Source organism: Ambystoma mexicanum, chromosome 11, assembly GCF_040938575.1.
Source record: "Ambystoma mexicanum isolate Mex_15411 chromosome 11, UKY_AmexF1_1, whole genome shotgun sequence".
NCBI lineage: Eukaryota > Metazoa > Chordata > Amphibia > Caudata > Ambystomatidae > Ambystoma > Ambystoma mexicanum.
In genome coordinates, this window is record NC_090934.1 from 1,089,669,915 (window position 1) to 1,089,689,861 (window position 19,947).

At 47.4% G+C, this 19,947-nt stretch overlaps 1 protein-coding gene across 2 annotated transcripts in view; it reads left to right on the plus strand.

The window, feature by feature from the left end:
• The window catches only part of AQP9 (aquaporin 9), a 386,487-nt gene that overhangs the window by 328,190 nt on the left and 38,350 nt on the right, over window positions 1-19,947 (plus strand). The window lies entirely within an intron of this gene.

A 19,947-nucleotide genomic window follows, 5' to 3' on the forward strand; every position in this document is an offset into this window, starting at 1 on the left:
CCCGGGGTAGTCATGTGCCACAACATTGCTAAAGTTATCATAATTCAACTGCCCCAAAGTGTAAAATCTGTTGCTCTTATAAAACATCTATAGCTGTTTTAACTTTCCCTATTTAGGGGTAATGAGAGAGAGAGAAATATTCTCTATTTACTGGTGATGAGAGTGTGCATATCTGTGAGTGAGGCAAGTGTGAGAATGAGAATTGAAGTGCAACCCACATGGTGAGGATAATTCTGATCCTCACAATGCTCCTACATATCTAAAAACATGTCACCATTGCCCATGCATCACTTTTATTGCTGAGTAGCATGTGGCAGTCTCTAAAACACAAAAAGTTGAAAGACCCATTCTGTAATAGTTTTCACCTCAACTCCAAACTATGGGCCTCATTACAAGTTAGCTGGTCCGGATTTAACAGTGCCGGTAAAACCGTACCGGCACCATTTACCAGACTAGCTCATTCCGAACCGCGATCCCGGAAACACCATCACCGCAAAGCGACCCCCGTGGAGTCAACGCAGCAGGTAGCTCTGTGTGCCGAAACAGCACACTCAGTCACTGGCAATATGCAACACCGCTCTCATTACGAGTGGCACAGACACAGAAACACTGCCACAGAAGTGGCGGAAACACAGTGAACATCGCAGTTGTATCACCGCCACCGCAGACATGGCGTTAAACAGTGGCAGGTGAGCTAAATCAGGCCCCAAGTATGCAAAATGAGGGCAGCTGCACCTCATAGGCCACTGGGAGGCTACGAAAGGGCCACACCCATGCCACCTTCCAGCACAACCATGCTGTCGGCTGCTGTAGCAGCATTTGGGCTAGGGAACCTACAAGCAGCAATGCACATCATGGCAGCAGTGGGCCAGAGGAGGAGGAGGCGCAGACGGCAAAACCTGAACCCTGTTCCCATCCCAAACATAAACGTGCAGCAGGCACCACCACCCAGGCAGCCAGCAGTACCCCGCAACAGGGCCTCACCCTGGAACCTGACCCCAGCTCAAATCCACACACCATACAGGCTTGACCGGGCCTCAATCATATCCACCGTCACCCTGATTGAAGAGGACATCAGTAACCGCATTGGCATCCGGACTGCAATCCCCCCCTGCTGAAGGTAGTCTCGGTACTGCATTTCGTCGGAACAGGGACATATCAGCACACTGTTGGGGAGCTGCACGGGCTGTCACAACCCTGTTTTTCTAGAATACTGTTCCAGGTACTGGATGGGCTGCTGCGCCATGCGTCAGAGTACATTTCCCTACCACGTACTCCTGCCCAGGTCATTGCCACCAAGTTGGCCTTTCATGCCATTGCAGGCATGCCCAATTGCATAGGTGCTACAGACTGCACGCACGTGGAGTTGACAGTTGGACATGCAATCGAGGCGGTGTACCGTAGTCGGAAGCAATTCCACTCGCTGAATGTCCAGATGGTCTGCAATGCCAGACAAGTGATCACCCATTGCTGTGCACGTTTCCCGGGGTCTACACATGACTCCATGGTCTTGCGGAATTCCATATTGCCGCGCTACATGGAATGCTATGCGGGACAAAACATGTGGCTATTGGGTGAGTACAACTGCCAATGCATGACACCTGTGTGTTGGTGGGAGATGCTGAAGGGCCACAGTGTCCCAGGTATTGGGGTGAGCACAACTGCCAATGCATGAGCCTTGTGTATTGGGGGGGTGGGTATTGAAGGGCCACAGTGTCCCAGGCGTTCGGGTGAGTACAATTGCCAATGCATGACCCCTGTGTATTGGGGGATATTGAAGGGCTACAGTGTCCTAGGCATTGGGGTGAGTACCACTGCCAATGCATGACCCCTGTGTATTGGGGGGGGGGTATTGAAGGGCCACAGTGTCCCAGGCACTGGGGGTGAGTACAACTGCCAATGCATAACCCCTGCTCAATTTAATGGACAAGCGGCAGATTCCACACTGTTCAACGCGTAGAATATTAAATTGCCACAGCGCGCAAGTACAAGCCCTGCCCACTTCCATGCAGACCCTAGCCATGTGGTGGCACTAGATGCAATGTCAACATGAGGAGATGAGTCCCTACCCCGCCCAATGTACCTGTGCCTCCTCCATGCACACGAAGTGCACTCCCCGTGCAGTGTGCATGGCTCACATCTGTACAGTGACCTGTGTCCGCCTGATGCAGGTCTGGCCATCACATCACAATGCCATATTCACCCACCACATCTGAACCCATGGGCATTGACATGTGTGCAACATGTCATTGCCCAATATCAATCCACAAATGTCACCATCACTGACCCCTTCATGGTAAAGTGATCCAAGTGTGCTGTACAGATGAATCACACAACAAATTACCAAATGGGGCATCATTGTACTGAATCTGAATCAGATAGTAATACCATGAACACTAACATGTGCCCTTGCTTACACTCCCATGCAGGTGATGCTGGATATGCAGTCACGCCATGGCTGATGACGCCCATACGAAGGCCAAGGAACAGGCACGAGGAGGCCTACAACAGGGCACATATAGGCACATGTGGCATGTAGAGCATGCCTTTGGACTACTGAAGGCCATGTTCCGCTGCCAGAGCCGATCTGGTGGCTCACTTCTGTACAGCCCGGTGAAGACAGGGAAAATAGTAATAGCATGTGCGATGCTGCACAATCTGTGCATATGCAGGAACATTCCACTGCCCCCAGACATCGAGGCTGAAGATGATGATGAAGACGACAAAGATGATGATGGGATGGGTGCACTGGCAGCACAGGGTGCCATTGATGGACAACATGCACGTGCAGCACTGAATCAAATTTTTTTTTATACACTTCTCATGCACCTTCAGCACTTCATGTGGTGGCACAACATTAAAGGGATTGTAGCCACAAGAAATTAAGATTGTCCACTCGTCATTTGCTTCGTCACAACTGTGTTTTTACAAGTAAACAGGGGTGATGGGAATTGGATAGGAATCAAGTACACACGTGTCCCTCCACCTCCCCAACATACCCACCCACCAACCAGGCCCCAACTGACTTACCCAACTAAGGACCACCCCTACCTCCCAAACATACCCACCCACCAACCAGGCCCCAACTGATTTACCCCACTAAGGACCAACTCTCCTCCCCAAAGTACCCACCCACCAACCACAACCCCATCACAACAGTCTGGACGACAGTTCAACAATGCACTGTCTATTTCCATCCACGCTTGTGGGCATACACATCCTTTCCAGATGTCCCTGACAGGCGCGGAGACCACTTCCGGGGACTACTAGCCACCGAACTGGAGGGTGTGCTGCTGGCAGATGGCACTGCCGGATTTGCAGGTGGCACATTAGCCAGCAATGCCTGTTGGGCAACAAGCATTGTCTCAGAAATATTTGACATGATATTATTGCCCTCTGTGACACTCTGTGAAAGGACCATGTTGTTGGTTGCAAATCGCCCAATTGCATGTGATAGCCGGAGCACTGAGGTGGCACTGCTCTCCCGTTGGAGTCTAGCCACCTCGTGTTGTAGTCTGGCCTCCTCTCGCTGCAGCCTCGCCTCCTGGTGTTGTTGCTCCACAAGCTGCGTCAGGCTTGCCTGTTGCTCCTCAATGCGCAGGAGGCAGGCGCTGAGTTCCATGAGTGATGGTGTGGGTGAGCGGTATGGACTGTGGTGTACCATGGTGCTGAATATGGGCACCTGCTCAGAAGTGATGTTGCCCCTGTCATCCACATTGTCGGGTGCATCCGTGCCCTGTTCCCCCTGTGCAATGTCGACGCTGGCAGCATTATTGTCGCTTTGAGGTGGTTGCACACTGATGGGTGCGATGAAAGTGGCATCAGGTGTGCCCTCGGTTACCACGTGCTGCACTGTGGGTGCAGCGGGGATGGAGGTGTCCGTAGCCACCGTCGGCGTGGCAGGTGGTTGTGTGCCAGAGGTGGAAGCAGTGGCATCCCAGGATGTCTGTGTACGACCGCCACCTGCAGTCACCCTTGTCGCTGGCTGTTGTGCCGAGTCACTGTCAGATGATGTGCTGTGGGGGAATGTAGAGCATGCTGTTAGGTGTGTGGCAGGATGTGAATGGAGCTATCACATGCAACAAACACATCATACTCGGTCCACTTGCATGTACACACATTTGTTGGGTGATGCACTCAGGTGTGTGGATCACGGCTTGCACACAGTTGCACGTCACCTGCCTGTCCTGGTGGAGTTGTCACATGGGCGTGTTGTGTGTGGTGTGGTCATTGGTGGGTGTGTTGTGTGCGTCTAGGCTCTGGCTGGGGGCAGGGGGTTGTGGGACATTGGTGGATGTGTTGTGTGCCTCTAGGCCCTGGCTGCAAAGGAGGGGGGTTGTGGGACATTGGTGGATGTGTTGTGTGCCTCTAGGCCCTGGCTGGGAGGGGGGTTGTGGGACATTGGTGGATGTGTTGTGTGCCTCTAGGCCCTGGCTGGGGGAGGGGAGTTTGTGGGACATTGGTGGATGTGTTGTGTGCCTCTAGGCCCTGGCTGGGGGCGGGGGGGAGGTTGTGGGACATTGGTGGAATGTTTGTGTGCCTCTAGGCCCTGGCTGGGGGGTGAGGGGTTCCATCATTCACACTAATGGCATTACACTCTGGGTACTTACCAGCCTCAGCAGATGTTCCGGCTCCGACCTCTGCTCTGCCTACTCGCTCGATCCCCTCAAGTTGCATTACACTGCTGCACCTCTCCTCCCAGGTCTGCAGCTTCAGGGGTGAGGCAGGTCCTCCTCCAGTGCTCGTGCCGTGCTGCCGGTGTGCTGCCATTAGGTTGCATACACGCAGGCGCAGATCGTCCCAACGCTTGTGGCAGCCTTTGACAGTTCGCACTGTCACGCCGACTGCTGTGCACTTCTGTGCAGCGGCTGCCCAACATTTCCTTTCCCCGCTGCTGGGTGCTGCGCCTTTGATCGGCACTGAAGAGCAGTGGCGCATTGTCAACAATGTGCTCAACCAGCACTGTTATTTCAGCCTCGCGGAAGCGGGGTTTGCGCTGTCGTGTGACTGGTATGCGGGATGTCATCTTCTTGCTTCTCTGGATCAAGTCACTCTAGGTGTAGGCCCAATGGTTGCTGAGGATGGCAGTGGATTGTGGTTTAAGTAATGGCCACTGCTCTCTTTCCGGTTTTCGCGATCACAGTGTTTCCGGGAATGCAGGGGCGAATACGGATGTACCGCTGTCATGTTGCACGGTGCATCCGTCTCCGTGGGTGGTTGCGTAACAGCAGTGACACCGTTACCGCAATGGTCTGGTGCACCCGACCGACATCCCGTAATCGCACCTTATTACTGCATGCTTGCGATTGCGGAAACGTTGTCACCGCCTTCACCGAAACAACGGATTCCGGACCGGCTAACTTGTAATGAGGTCCTATGTGTCAGTTTCACCAACAGATTGGTGTCCCCACCAATATATTATTATCCATTACCTTAATTAGGGACACGCATCAGGGTTCACTGTAGTATGTATATGTAGACAAAATTACTTACATTTTTATAGATATAACATTACTTGTGTCTCTCTGCTGGAAATAGTCCTAAGGAAACACATATATTTAGCTGATGTGACAGAATGCTGTTCATGGGTGTGCAATCCTGAGCTTTTTTTATTTGAAAGTGCGCTCTGCCAAACAGACCTCGCTTTACAATGCTTTCCAAAGTATTTGAAACATATGTGTACTCTGCTTGGCCTTGTCGACTGACACACAAGCAGCTGCTATGTGGCTTGCCATATGTCAGATGCAGAGAAACATGTACCCTTCCTAAAAATTTCTGTCGGAATCAATTTAGTTCCAACAGCCAAGGGCTTCCTTTAAAAGTCCTGGTACCCATGTTCAAACTACCTTTAACTGCATATTTTCATTGGTCTTGTGGCAGTGAGTTGGTTAGAAAAATGTCAAGATACAACTAGTTACGTAAAGTGGCATATGAGGAAATACAGTTAGAATTGTTGAAACCATTCTGATGTCATTTATATTATCCACTTGGTGTCCACTGTGACCTGCAGCTCTAGTCATTTGTGAATTTACATCTGTCCACATGAACTTCACACACACCACCTGGAGGTCATGCACAGGAAGTATTTTACCACTGCAGGAAAGATTTGAAACATTTCCTAGGAGAAAAGATCATACCTCATCTGGGTGTGGGGTAGGAGCTGGGAGCTTCAAAGGGGCACCTGCAAAACAATGGGGGAATCACAAAAAGGAGATAATAACTGCAGCCCCTTTGATCTGAGGCAGACAAGGAGAGGCAAAGTACAATGTAGCTGTGACAGGGATTACACATTGGAGAAGGGGCAAGCAATCTCGAATATGTCCAAGTCCACCTTCCTGAGAACCCCTCAACTTCCTGCAGACAAGGTACTCTGGGGGATAACATTGCAAGAAAAATCCTTGTTACAGCATCCAGGATAGGCATTCTTGCAGAAGGCTAAAAGTGGGCCAATACGCTGTCGCATTAAGGGGGCGCTACAGCCTTAATTGAATCATCTTTGAGACCACCTTGAAGAATCATCTTAGAACAACTTTAAGAAGATTTCAATGATTCCCTTTTGGGGTAAAGACTTGCCAAAGTCCCTTCCCTTGGGTGAAGACAAAGACCTCCAAGGAAGGTACAAACTCTCTCCATAACCGCTTCGGGAACATTTGAAGTGAGCTCCTGGAGGAACGACTGACTGCTTTGGACACTGGTTTCCAGGACTCTGCCTACTAAAGTGGCAGCAAAACAAGTGTCCCAAGCAACTTCCCTAACTTGGAAGAGAAGAAGACAGACTCACATCCTCACAGGAACCCAGGAAAGGGCCCCACAGCACCTAAAGGAAGCCACCTTAGCATGCTCTGCTATTTTGAATGGCTTCGTGTCACTGTGAGAACACCCAACTTCTGAGCCGCTGCAAAGACGCAAAAGATCTGCCTGTGACATCCTCTCAACTTTGAGCGCCTTCAATTTATGATGACCTGAACATCGCCTACCTGACACAAGCTTCTTCGAGCCATAACCTGTTGCTGCTTGATGAACCTCGCCAGATTGTCACTGAAGCTGAAACTCTGCTTTCATTGCAATGATATTCCCTCAAGCCTTAAAGCTATGCAAACAGCGCCTGCATGTCCAAAGCTTATTGGAGCATGAAAGCATTACTGCTTTGTAAGACCCATCGCTTTGTTGAATCCCGTTGAGCCAGCTTGCCAATTTGAACCTGACTCGATGTACCAGAAAGCTCCCAGAAACAGGTTTCGATGGCGTTGAGATTGTGAAAGAAGATAAAAAGGTATAATCTGTGCTTCTAGCCCCCTGCCTTGTTCTATGGGGCCAGTGAAATGAAATGCCTTGTAGGCATATTCTTGAACTTTGCTTGACTTTTTACAAGACAATCTAACTGCAGACCTGTTATTTGACCCTTTTTCTGACTGCATTCTCTGTAGCACACTACAGGGGTGGGTTGATAGTGTTTTTAATAGTTTGTCCTTTTAGTTTACTTAGAATCTTATTTTTATCAAACAATGACTGGACATTTATTTCATTTTGGCACTGACCATACTTTTGTTGCTTTGGATGCTTCGATGTTGGCTGACACCATAACCATCCTGAAGAGCATAGTCTTCCCTTGGTCCATGCTATCCTCTCTGCCCATGCTACCTTAAGAGATAAAGGAGACATAGCATGCATGCTGTGCCTGGTTCACAGTTCTGATCGCAGTCAATTGCTGATCTAGTAGTAGTATGGGAACTGAGTAAGAGAATAGAAACACTGCTGATCCCTGTACTTCTGATGGGTACTAGTACTTTTATCACACTGGATCTCAAATTTTTTGATGGGCAGTTTTGATGTATATCAATTGAAAACACAATACGGTTCATTCTGAGCCTGCCGGTGCGGAAACAGAGGCGCCGGTAAGCTTACCAGCACTGTTGTTTCCGGAATGGCCTTTTAAAGGTCTGCATGCTGGAGCCGCTGTGCCTGACTGGTTGGACCCTGCCGGACACAGCGGCCACGGTAAGCAGACTGTCATGGAAGTACCGGCACTGTTATTAACGGTGCCGGTGCTTCCGTTTTCCCCATTCCCATAGAGTCCTATAGGACTCTATGGGAATGGGACATAAATATTTACCGGCGCCTGACTTTCCGGAACGGCGGGGTTGTAAACCCCCAGTGTTATCAGCAAGTCAGGCACGAGTAAATCATTACGGGTCCCGCAGAAACCTGCCGGTAGTACCGGGATTGTTACCGCCGGACTCATAATGAGCCCCACTATGTATTTTCAATCGTACGCATCTATTCAGCAGGGTGTATACAAACAGCCCTTACTGCATTTAATCTGCATTTAATCTGTGAATACAAGTGCTAGTTGCCTCATTATTTCGGACCTTAACTTATTTGAGTGCTGTTACACCATCCCACCCTGACGTTGAACACAAAAACGTATGGCCTCATTACAAGGTTTGAGGTAGCCATGCCTGTAATACAGGCAGGCTACCTCCATACTTGTGAAAAAATCTGGCACCCGCGAATGGGCAATTACCTTTCGCAGGTGTCGGAATCGGGTGATCCTCATTGCCATTTGAGTCCCATAGGGCTCAATGGGAATGAGGATGCCTGTAGCATCGGCACCAATCATTACGGTAGCAAGCAGTACTCGGAGGTTGCCGGTCCGGATACAACGGTACCCGTAAGCTTACCAGAACTGTTGTATCCAGACCGGCAAACTCGTAATGAGGCCTATTCATATGAGAGGAAAGCTCATGCTTTTGCACCTCTTGGTACGCTTGATGCCCGTCTGTTATGTAGCACTCTGAAATAACCTGCTCACCCATTTTGAAGGAAAAGAGTTTACTGAGATCATAAGTTGGCCCAGCGGCTCAAACACAGCACTATAAACCACTGCTCTACTGTTAGCATTTTTCCCTTAGCATTCCGTGTTCTTTATTCCACATTCCACACGGCTTTCAAAGGAACATAGAACAAAGCACAGAGAATGCTACACACCTCCCTTCTTTACACGAAAAACAGCAAAGAAGGTTAAAGGTCTAACCAAAAGCTAAAATGAGAACAGAACAGGGCTGGTTATAATAACCATATATAAAAGTATAACTTGCAAACACATTGGGAAAGTAAGGAATCAAAAGGGAAAATAACACGAGGGGTTGAAATACACATCTCTAGAGTCCAAAAAGAGACCAAACCAAAACATTCTAATAACAGGTAACTATATACATGGTACAAAAGTAAAAGAAATAACACTCAACATTGTAAATATGCGTAACTATATACAAAATACAACATTTTTTCTTGGTGTTCCAAAATACATGAAGGAAGAAAACTTTCCTAGTTTTGAAGAGATGAACACTCTACTCAAGTTACATAATCTCTCAAATATGAAGCCTTAACGCATACACGTTTTGAGCGGGTATTAACCCTCTCTTTAACGGTTATCTCCTTCTCAGACTTGGAATGTATCCCTCTATTATCACTTGGTGTCATTAATACTATTGGTTCTGACCTTCACACTCTTACACACCCTGTTGACATTCCACACTCTACCATCTTAAACCCTGACAGCACCATGAAACCTCTCTAGTTCTTGTATGGGCTCTGCCCAATTCACACATTTCCCAGCACTCAAATGAGGAAGTTTAATCCTCACCCAGTCACCCACCTTTACACAACATTTTTTAACTGCCTTCCTTATGTCAAAATGAATCTTTTATTTAACTGTCTGTCGGAAATATTCCCCTTAACTTTCTTAAAATCAATTACCTTTTTACAAGCCCTACCCAACCATGAAGGACAAACTCTTGTGTTGGTTTTCCTGCCCCTCAGCATTTCAAAAGGAGACCTTCTGGTGGTCGTATGAGAGGTGAACCTATGTGTGACAACTGTCTCTTCGGCAGCCCTCTTCCAATCTCTATTCTCTGCAATGGCTCCCTTAATGCTATTCTTAATGACCTTGTTAAACCTGTCGACAATCCCATTAGTCTCAGGATGATAAATGAAACTGGTTTTGTGCTCCACTTCATTCTCTTTAAGAAAGGTCTTCATTTTGCTGAGACTAATTGGACACCACTGCCTGTGATAATGGTTGTAGGATACCCTTCCCTTTTAAATATGGCATCCAAAAATGCAATGATGTCTTTGGAACACATATTCTGTACCCATTTAATTTCTACCCACATAGATAACATGTCAATCAAAACAATACAGAACCTCAACATACCTTGATTTCTCACGGGACCAACAATGTTTAAACTTACAGGCTGCCAAGGCATGGTGGGAATAGACATGACTGTCATAGGTTCATGTCTTGTGGTGTAACCCTTGGCAGAATCTTCACATCTACAACACTCCCTAATGAGTCTCTTTACCTGCAAATCCATCCTGGGTCACCAATAATCCTGCCTAATAAGTTGCTTGGTTTTCGTCATGCCTTGGTGCTCTGCATGTGCTAATTCTAATATCTTCTTTCTTACACCGGTTGGTGGAAACAACTTCTCACCTCTTAACACCATACCCTTGTCCAATCGTAATTCAACAAAAACATGTCTGGTAAAGCTTCCTTTCCTAATCTCATTTCCTTTCACACCCCTCTCAAGGTGCTCCTTCACATCTTTTAGGACTTCATCTGCTGATGTAGCCTCTCCCTATTCTTCTTATGATACAACCTCTTGATTGACATACAAAATGTGTTCCACAACATTGTTTAACCGTGATAAGCAATGAGCTGATTTGTTCTTGACCCCAGGCACAAACTGTACCTACCAGTTATACTACCAGTTATACTCTTGCATGCCAGCTACCCACTTTCGAATCCTTGGAAATCTCCTGCAGTGGTTTGTGATCTGATCTTACTACAAACTTCATGCCCCAAAGAAACAAACAAAACTTATCAATCGCCCATTTGACAGCTAAAAGCTCCTTCTCGATCGTGGAGTAGTTGCAGTCTGCCTCTCTTAAGACTCTAGAGACAAACGCAATAGGATATTCTATTCCACCTTCCACTTGGGACAATACCGCTCCCAAACCATGATTGCTGGCATCCGTAGTGAGAATCCCTTTCTTGTTGGGATTGAAACCCTTCAAAGTGGGTGCATTGTTCAAATCCATCTTTATTCTGCTGAATTCAAGTTCACATTGCGCATCCCAGCTAAATTGTATTCCCTTCTTCACCAATTTCCTCATGTGAAATGTTTTACTCGCTAACTCAGGAATAAACTTGGCATAGAATTCAGCCATGCCTAAGAACAAAATAACCTTATCCTTGCTATCAGGACCCTCCTTGCACCTAATACCCCTATCGGAAATCTCACGCCCCAAATATTCTATGGTGGAGCTATAAAACTTGCATTTGTCCCTACTAAGTGACAAACCAGCTTCCTTGAATATGTCTAAAACCTTGCAAATCCTAAAATCATGTTCTTGATTCCTTTCATAAACCAACACGTGATCTTGGAAACATCATACCCCTTGTATGTGATGAAATAATTGATAAATTATACACTGAAAGACTGCGGCTGCAGATATGAGCCCAACAGGCATTCTCTTACATTGAAATAAACCTTCAGTGGTAATAAAAGCCGTAAGATTACGAGAAAGAGGATGCAATACAATTTGATGAAATGCAGATTTCAAATCCAGGGTACTCATCACGTTGCGACCCTTAATAGTGCCAAGCATTTCTGCTATGAGGGGCAGAAGATGTCTGTCTGGATTCACACATTTGTTCACATATCTAAAAGCTATGCATAACTTAAGTTTTCATTAGTTTTGTGAACTATGACCAATAGTGAGACCCATTCAGAAGCCTCCACCCTCTCTAACACACCCTGGGATTCCATCTTCTAAAGTTCTTCTTTTACTGCAGCTCTAATTGCCAAGGGAACTGGTCTCACTTTTTGTACAACAGGAATAGCGGCACTTTTCATGTGGATCTTGCATTTAAAATCCTTTAGACTGCCCAGTTCCTCTAAAAAAAAAAATGGGATGTTGTTTAAATGATCCAGATGATATTTCTTGGTCTATCACATAAACTGTTTCCTCAGCGTTGGGATCAATTTTAATTTTAAGTCTCTTTTGATGGGAACAGCTCAGGAGTGGGTACATTCCTTTCTTGGAAACATACATTTTTCCTTTGGCTGTTCCGTCCTTGAACTTCAAAGTTGACCAGAACCAACCTTCTAACTCAATGTGTCTTCCACCATAGGCAACTGGTTTGACATCTACCTCCTTTAATGTAATATCTTTCTTCAAACCTTTCTCAAAAATGACATTGGGCAACAATGTATATTTGGCTCTGTAGCCAATTACCATGCTGATTTTTGTGCCTCCAATTTCTATTGTGGCCATCGGTATTTCAGCATCTGCATCTTCGTCCTCCATAATATTGACTTCCGAATCATCAATGGTAAAGGTGCACTCTTCCGACTCCTCACAAATTTCATCAACGCACTCAACGTTCTCCATCTTTGTTCTAGAACAATTGATGAAATGTCCTTTTTTATTGCACCTCTTGTATAACTCTCTGATGCCAGGACATTTTTCACTACTGACTATATATTATGTGTTCTTCTCTCATTTTCATCTGTCCTCTCTTTGAATCTGGATCCCTTCTTCTTTGTTAAAGTCTCTCTTCTGACGGCCAGTTTTCTTCTAGTCAAATTCTTTTCTTGAACAGCTAAAACTGATGGTACTTGTGAGATCTCCTCCTCTGTTTCATTTTTGCCTCTTTTTTCTAACTCTTTCACACACTTGTTGGTGTGCTCGACTTCCTTTGCAACTCTGAGAACTTCTTCTATGTATGGATTGCCTTTTTGAAGACAATCAATGAGGCAGTTAGAAATTAGCAATAACCCAAGAATAACATTGTGTCTGATAAAATATCAGTGATTTAGGGAATACCTTATCTGCAGTATGTAAGTGTGCATGTGTCACGACGATGCGGCCATGGAAGCTATGGGCAAGATGGAGGCGCTATTAGGACTCTACCGCTTGTCTGTTAGCGGTCTAGCCTTTTTTTGCTACGGGCATATAGGGAAGCCACGCCCCCCGCGAGTCGCGTTGCAACTCGCTTAGCTGACTTTCGTGTTGATCCGTACCAGTGCCTTCCTTGGATTCCTCCCGTTTTCAGCATTTCCCCTTGCTGCTATATACTTACGCTGCTGCCCTTTCTTTCTCGCCTGTTTGCGGTTCGCTTCCATTGCCTTCCTTACATATCACTTTGTTTACGTGTTATTTCCGGCTTTGTGTAGTGCTACTTCTATTATCGGCTTCGAGCTGCCGCAGACCTGCCTTCCCTGGCGGCGGGGTTCCGACTTGTCGGCTCCCACCCGCTCGGGGAAACGTTCACTACATTTCCGTTCTCTCGCTCTCTCACCCTCTCGCACTCAAACTCATTCGCCCTCTCTCTCATTCTCTCTCATTCAGACTCACTCGCGCTCTCTCACTCTCTCTCACTGATACTCACTCGCGCTCTCTCACTCTCTCTCACTCAGACTCACTCGCGCTCTCTCACTCTCTCTCTCTAATTCTCTCTTGTGCTCTCCCTCATTCTGGCTTCCCATTCTCTCTGATTTTACCTGTTTCTCCGGGAGTACTTTTCCCATGCTTACTCTTCCTGGCCAGCTTCCGTGTGTATTGCGGAGGTCCTCTACAGCGATTCTTCCTTACCTCTCCTTCCTGGGCTCCTTCCTCCAGAAAGCTCCGCTAGCCTTTGGAGATACAACCAAGATCATAGTAGAAAGTCCTTACCTGCCTCTGGACCTTCAACCGGCCATCGTCATCTGCAGCTACACAGGGTTTTTTCTGCCAATCAGGCCTTTTCCCTGTTTGAAGGAGCGGGCTCCCCAGGGTTCACTTGACTGTTTGTTCTATTAACGGTCAAAGTGGCATCGGGAGGAGACCGTCCCTATCTCTTTGAACGTAAGAAGGGTAAAGGATCTCTAAAGAAGGAAGAAGAAGAAGAGAAACCTCCAAAGGATCGGAGAAGGAGGCAGAAGGTACTCAGCCACAGTAAAGACCCAGGTGAGGAGATCCCGGGGAAAGGAGCCTTGGGCAGTGACAGTTTGCAACGCCAAACAGCTACTATGGCCTCCTTGGAGCAATACTAGGAGATGGTGACAGCGATTCAAGGCCTTCAGGCAGAGGTTCAGAACCTCAGAACAGAGAATATCAACCTACGTCAACAGGTAGCGGCTCGAGAAGATTTCCGTGGCGATTTACCACCACTGACATTCTCCTTTGGGAAATATGAAGGCAGTCCTCAACTCTTGAAAGAATTTTTGGATGCCTGTATGATATACTTTACGTTTCGACCTAAGGCTTATGAACTTGACAAAGCCAGAGTAGGGTTTCTGGTCTCCAACCTTGTGGGTAATGCCTTGGCTTGGGCTACTCCACTGATAGCCCAGGCAAATCCCGCGGTTAATAACTACACTCAGTTCACTCAATTGATGTGTGCCAGGTTTGAAAGACCGGAGGTCCAATATTCTTCCTACGAAGCCCTCCTAGATCTCCGTCAAGGAAACCAGGATGTCCAGACTTATGCTTCCACATTTATGAAATTGGCGACAGAGGCAGGGTGGCCGGATTCTGTACAGCAGACCCTCTTCCGACGAGGCTTACATGATGAACTCAAGGACGAGCTTGCTCGGATGGCACGCCCTGCTGCCTTCCAGGATTTGGTCACTATGTCTCTGCAGTTGGAATACAGATTACACGAGCGAAGGTCTGAAAGAAGGAGGTTTAGACTTCATCAGTCTGTAGGAAACCCAACAGCAAATACCCCTACCAGACCACAGACAGAAGAGCCTATGCAAATTGGAACAACTAGAGGTCCGTTGACTCCTGAGGAACGAAGAAGACGCAGAGATCAGGGTCTGTGTATGTACTGCGGATCCTCGAAGCATTTGCTTCGGAGTTGCCCTGAGGTACCCCCGAGACATTCGGGAAACGCATCTCCCCGGTCTTGAGCAGGGTAAGGAACCGGGCGGAGCTGAAAGATCCCTGCAATTCCAGACTACAGAATGAGTTGGAAGAGGACCATAGACTTATGGTATTTACTGTTCATCTCACTTTTGATTCACTCGCTTCATTAGAAACCTTGGCTATGTTGGACTGCGGTGCCGCAGGAAACTTTATTGATATTCAGTGGGCGCAAGAACAAGCTATTCCCCTACATCAAAAGAATTGTCCTTTGCCAGTAGAGGGGGTTGACGGAGCACCTCTCTCATCCGGACCCATCACCCAGGAGACCGGTCCAGCCACCATGTCTTTATTTCAGCACCAAGAACAGATTACCTTTGATGTTATTAGAGCTGCACACTTCCCGGTCATTCTGGGCATACCGTGGTTACGCAAACATAATCCCAGAATTGACTGGTCAGCCAACACTGTCATCTTTTTGTCGCCGTTCTGCTCGGCTTCATGTCTACCCCAGGCATCTCCTGTTGAGGGGAGGGGAGTCGCAATTCCAACCTCCTCGGCTGTTGTTCAGACGATTCCTCCGTATTACCAGCAATACACCGAGATTTTTGAAGATAAACTACCCCGTACTCTACCCCCTCATCGAGCAGAGGACTGTGCGATCGATCTGAAGCCTGAAGCATCGGTTCCTTTAGGGCGTATGTATCCGATGTCCCTCCCGGAAAGAAGGGCACTGAAAGAATATCTAGACGCCAATCTACAAAATGGCTTGATCCAAGAATCTCATTCTCCAGCAGGGGCCTCAATGTTCTTCATTCCCAAGAATGGCACCTCTGAACTCAGGCCATGTATAGATTACCGGGGATTGAACAGCTTGACGATTCGAGATAGATATCCGATGCCCCTTATAAAGGAGGTACTTGAGGAGGTTGAAGGAGCTTCAATCTTCACCAAGCTAGATCTCCGGGGAGCCTATCACTTGCTGAGAATCAGGAAGGGGGATGAGTGGAAGACCGCCTTTCGGACTCCTCTGGGACATTTTGAATATAGAGTCATGCCCTTTTGTCTGGTGAACGCCCCTGCTGTATTCCAGCGTTTTGTTGATAAGATTTTTTCGGATTTGTTATGTGCCTCGGTAGTGGTCTATCTGGACGATATCCTGGTCTTTTCTTCTTCCCTTTCTGAACATCGAAGGCATGTCACTCAGGTCCTCCAAAGGTTATGGGATAATCAGCTCCTGGTTAAGCCAGAGAAGTGCGTCTTCGAGGCTGCGTCAGTGTCATATTTGGGGTTCATCCTCTCAAAGGAAGGGGTACAGATGGATCCCGAAAAGCTACGGGCAGTCCTCAGATGGCCTACTCCAAAGAGTCCCAAGGAGATACAGAGGTTTCTGGGTCTGTCCAACTTTTACAGACGATTCATCTCTAATTTCTCTGACATAGTATTGCCCATCACTCGTCTTCTTAAGAAGGGTCAGAAGTTTGAATGGGATTATGAAGCCGATCAAGCCTTCCAGTTACTTAAGAAGACCTTCACGACTGCTCCCATTCTAGTGCAACCAAACCAATCTCTCCCCTTTGTGGTCGAGACAGACGCCTCAGGAGGAGCAATTGGAGCCGCCCTCCTGCAGGTTGGCAAGGATGGAATGGAACATCCGGTTGCATATTATTCTAGGTCGCTTACACCAAGTGAAAGGAACTACTCAGTTTTGGAACGAGAACTACTAGCAATCCGCCAGGCCTGCATTGAATGGTGACATTTATTACAGGGAGCTGCCCATCCTTTTCTGGTCCGTACAGACCACCGAAATTTGAAGGTTTTACAGCAGATGGAGTGTCGGAACTCCCGACATGCTCGTTGGGCCTATTTCTTTTCCCAATTTGATTTTGAAATAACTTACCTTCCCGGAAAGGACAATGCCTTAGCAGATGCTCTTTCTCGGAGCCTGGAGTACCAAGAGAATCAGGGCCAGGATGAAATACTTGTGGGCAAGAGAATCCTGGGAATGATTAGCTCCTTCTTGCATGATGAAGAGGTTGCTACATGTCGTTCCGAAGTGTTATCGGAGTACCAACCACTCCTGGTTAAAAAGGGTATGTTATACTTTCATCAGGGCGCACTGTTTCTACCGACTAAGGAACTTCAAACTCAAGCCCTGTATTGGTGCCACGACCTTCCTTCGGCAGGGCATAAGGGCCAAGAGGCAACTCTACATTTGGCGTCTAGATATTTCTGGTGGCCGACTTTGTCAAAGGACATTAGGGCATATGTGATGGGTTGTCCAGTATGTGCCGCCAACAAGCAAACCACACACCGACCTTTAGGCCTGCTCCAACAGGAACCTCTACCGTCTCAACCCTGGGAACATATCTCTACTGATTTTATTGTAGATCTTCCCCCTTCTAAGGGGTACACAGCTATCATGGTGACTGTAGACACCCTGAGCAAGATGGCACATTTCTCTCCCTTGCCTGGTCTGCCTTCTCCTCCTGCTGCTGCCGAAGTATTTCTGAGAGATGTGGTGTGATTACATGGCCTGCCCAGGACCATTGTGTCTGATAGAGGGACTCAATTCACCTGACGATTTTGGTCAGCGTTATGTAGCTCGTTGGAAATAAAGAGAGCTTTATCTTCTGGTTACCATCCCCAGAGTAACGGCCAAACAGAACGTTTAAATGCCACCCTCGAACAATATCTCCGCTGTTTCTGTCATCAGGAACAGGACATGTGGCAGTCTTATCTAGCATTGGCCGAATTCACCTACAACAATACCCAACATTCCGCTACAGGGTGTAGTCCCTTCTTCTTTACCTATGGGTATCATCCGAGACATATACCTCTTTTTGGGGTACCTCTGACTACAGTGCCCTCGGTTGATCAACGCCTTCATGAGCTTCGTTCCATCCAAAAGGAGGCAGGGCAGAAGTTGGAGGCTAGTAGGATTCGCTACAAGAAATACGCCGATAAGAAGAGATCACCTAATCTCAGGTGGACAGTAGGAACTAAGGTATGGTTGTCAACCAAATATCTTCCACGTTGGGTTCACCCAGGGAAATTCTCGGCCCGATTCATAGGTCCATTCCCTATTTTGTCTCAGGTTAACCCTGTCGCTTTTCGCTTACGACTACCACCTAGTCTGAAGAAGATTCACCCTGTATTTCATACCTCTCTTCTGAAGACTTATCATCCCGATCCCGTGAGTCGTCGTGGACTCTCCTCCTCAAGGATCGAGGATCCTGACCCTGAAGAGTATGAGGTGGAGAGGCTGGTGGATTCCCGCTACAGACATGGCATCGTACAGTATTTGGTCCACTGGAAAGGGTACTCCGCTGCAGAACGATCTTGGGAACCCAGACGTAACATTCACGCCCCACGTCTACTTAGACTGTTCCATCGCCTTCACCCAGGTAAACCTGGAGGAGAAGGGATAGGGAGAGGGCATACTGTCACGACGATGCGGCCATGGAAGCTATGGGCAAGATGGAGGCGCTATTAGGACTCTACCGCTTGTCTGTTAGCGGTCTAGCCTTTTTTTGCTACGGGCATATAGGGAAGCCACGCCCCCCGCGAGTCGCGTTGCAACTCGCTTTGCTGACTTTCGTGTTGATCCGTACCAGTGCCTTCCTTGTATTCCTCCCGTTTTCAGCATTTCCCCTTGCTGCTATATACTTACGCTGCTGCCCTTTCTTTCTCGCCTGTTTGCGGTTCGCTTCCATTGCCTTCCTTACATATCACTTTGTTTACGTGTTATTTCCGGCTTTGTCTAGTGCTGCTTCTATTATCGGCTTCGAGCTGCCGCAGACCTGCCTTCCCTGGCGGCGGGGTTCCGACTTGTCGGCTCCCACCCGCTCGGGGAAACGTTCACTACATTTCCGTTCTCTCGCACTCAAACTCATTCGCCCTCTCTCTCATTCTCTCTCATTCAGACTCACTCGCACTCTCTCACTCTCTCTCACTCATACTCACTCGCGCTCTCTCATTCTCTCTCACTCAGACTCACTCGCGCTCTCTCACTCTCTCTCTCTCATTCTCTCTTGTGCTCTCCCTTGTTCTGACTTCCCGTTCTCTCTGATATTACCTGTTTCTCCGGGAGTACTTTTCCCATGCTTACTCTTCCTGGCCAGCTTCCGTGTGTATTGCGGAGGTCCTCTACAGCGACTCTCCCTTACCTCTCCTTCCTGGGCTCCTTCCTCCAGAAAGCTCCGCTAGCCTTTGGAGATACAACCAAGATCATAGTAGAAAGTCCTTACCTGCCTCTGGACCTTCAACCGGCCATCGTCATCTGCAGCTACACAGGGTTTTTTCTGCCAATCAGGCTTTTTCCCTGTTTGAAGGAGCGGGCTCCCCAGGGTTCACTTGACTGTTTGTTCTATTAACGGTCAAAGTGGCCTCGGGAGGAGACCGTCCCTATCTCTTTGAACGTAAGAAAGGTAAAGGATCTCTAAAGAAGGAAGAAGAAGAAGAGAAACCTCCAAAGGATCGGAGAAGGAGGCAGAAGGTACTCAGCCACAGTAAAGACCCAGGTGAGGAGATCCCGGGGAAAGGAGCCTTGGCAGTGACAGCATGTAAATATAATCCCATAATATCAGGCCCCCTCCTTGAAATTACTCATCCATGGTCTATGGAGTTCAACAACAGTACGTTTACCTTCCATATGTACAGTATAAAGGATAATTAGAGTAATTCAGAGTGATCACTAAGCGTATATGAGCACTTGAATAGATATAAAATAAGACAATTTCAAAGGATAAGTAGCAAACTGTGAAAAAGATACACTCTAATTGAGTCCCTACTAAAAAGGAGTGTCGTGGATACTACCTTGACCTACACCAATAACATAAGGCTAATACTACATGAACACAAGGGATGGCTAGCAGAATTCCAAGATGGCGCCTATTAAGTTCAGCGCAAAGCTAAAATAGTGTTTCTACATCCTGGTCACATGATGAACAGGTAAAGAAATAAAGAAAGAACGGCCATGCGCGGCAGTTCTTTTTTAAACAGATATTACGTGGTTACTGTTTAAAAAGA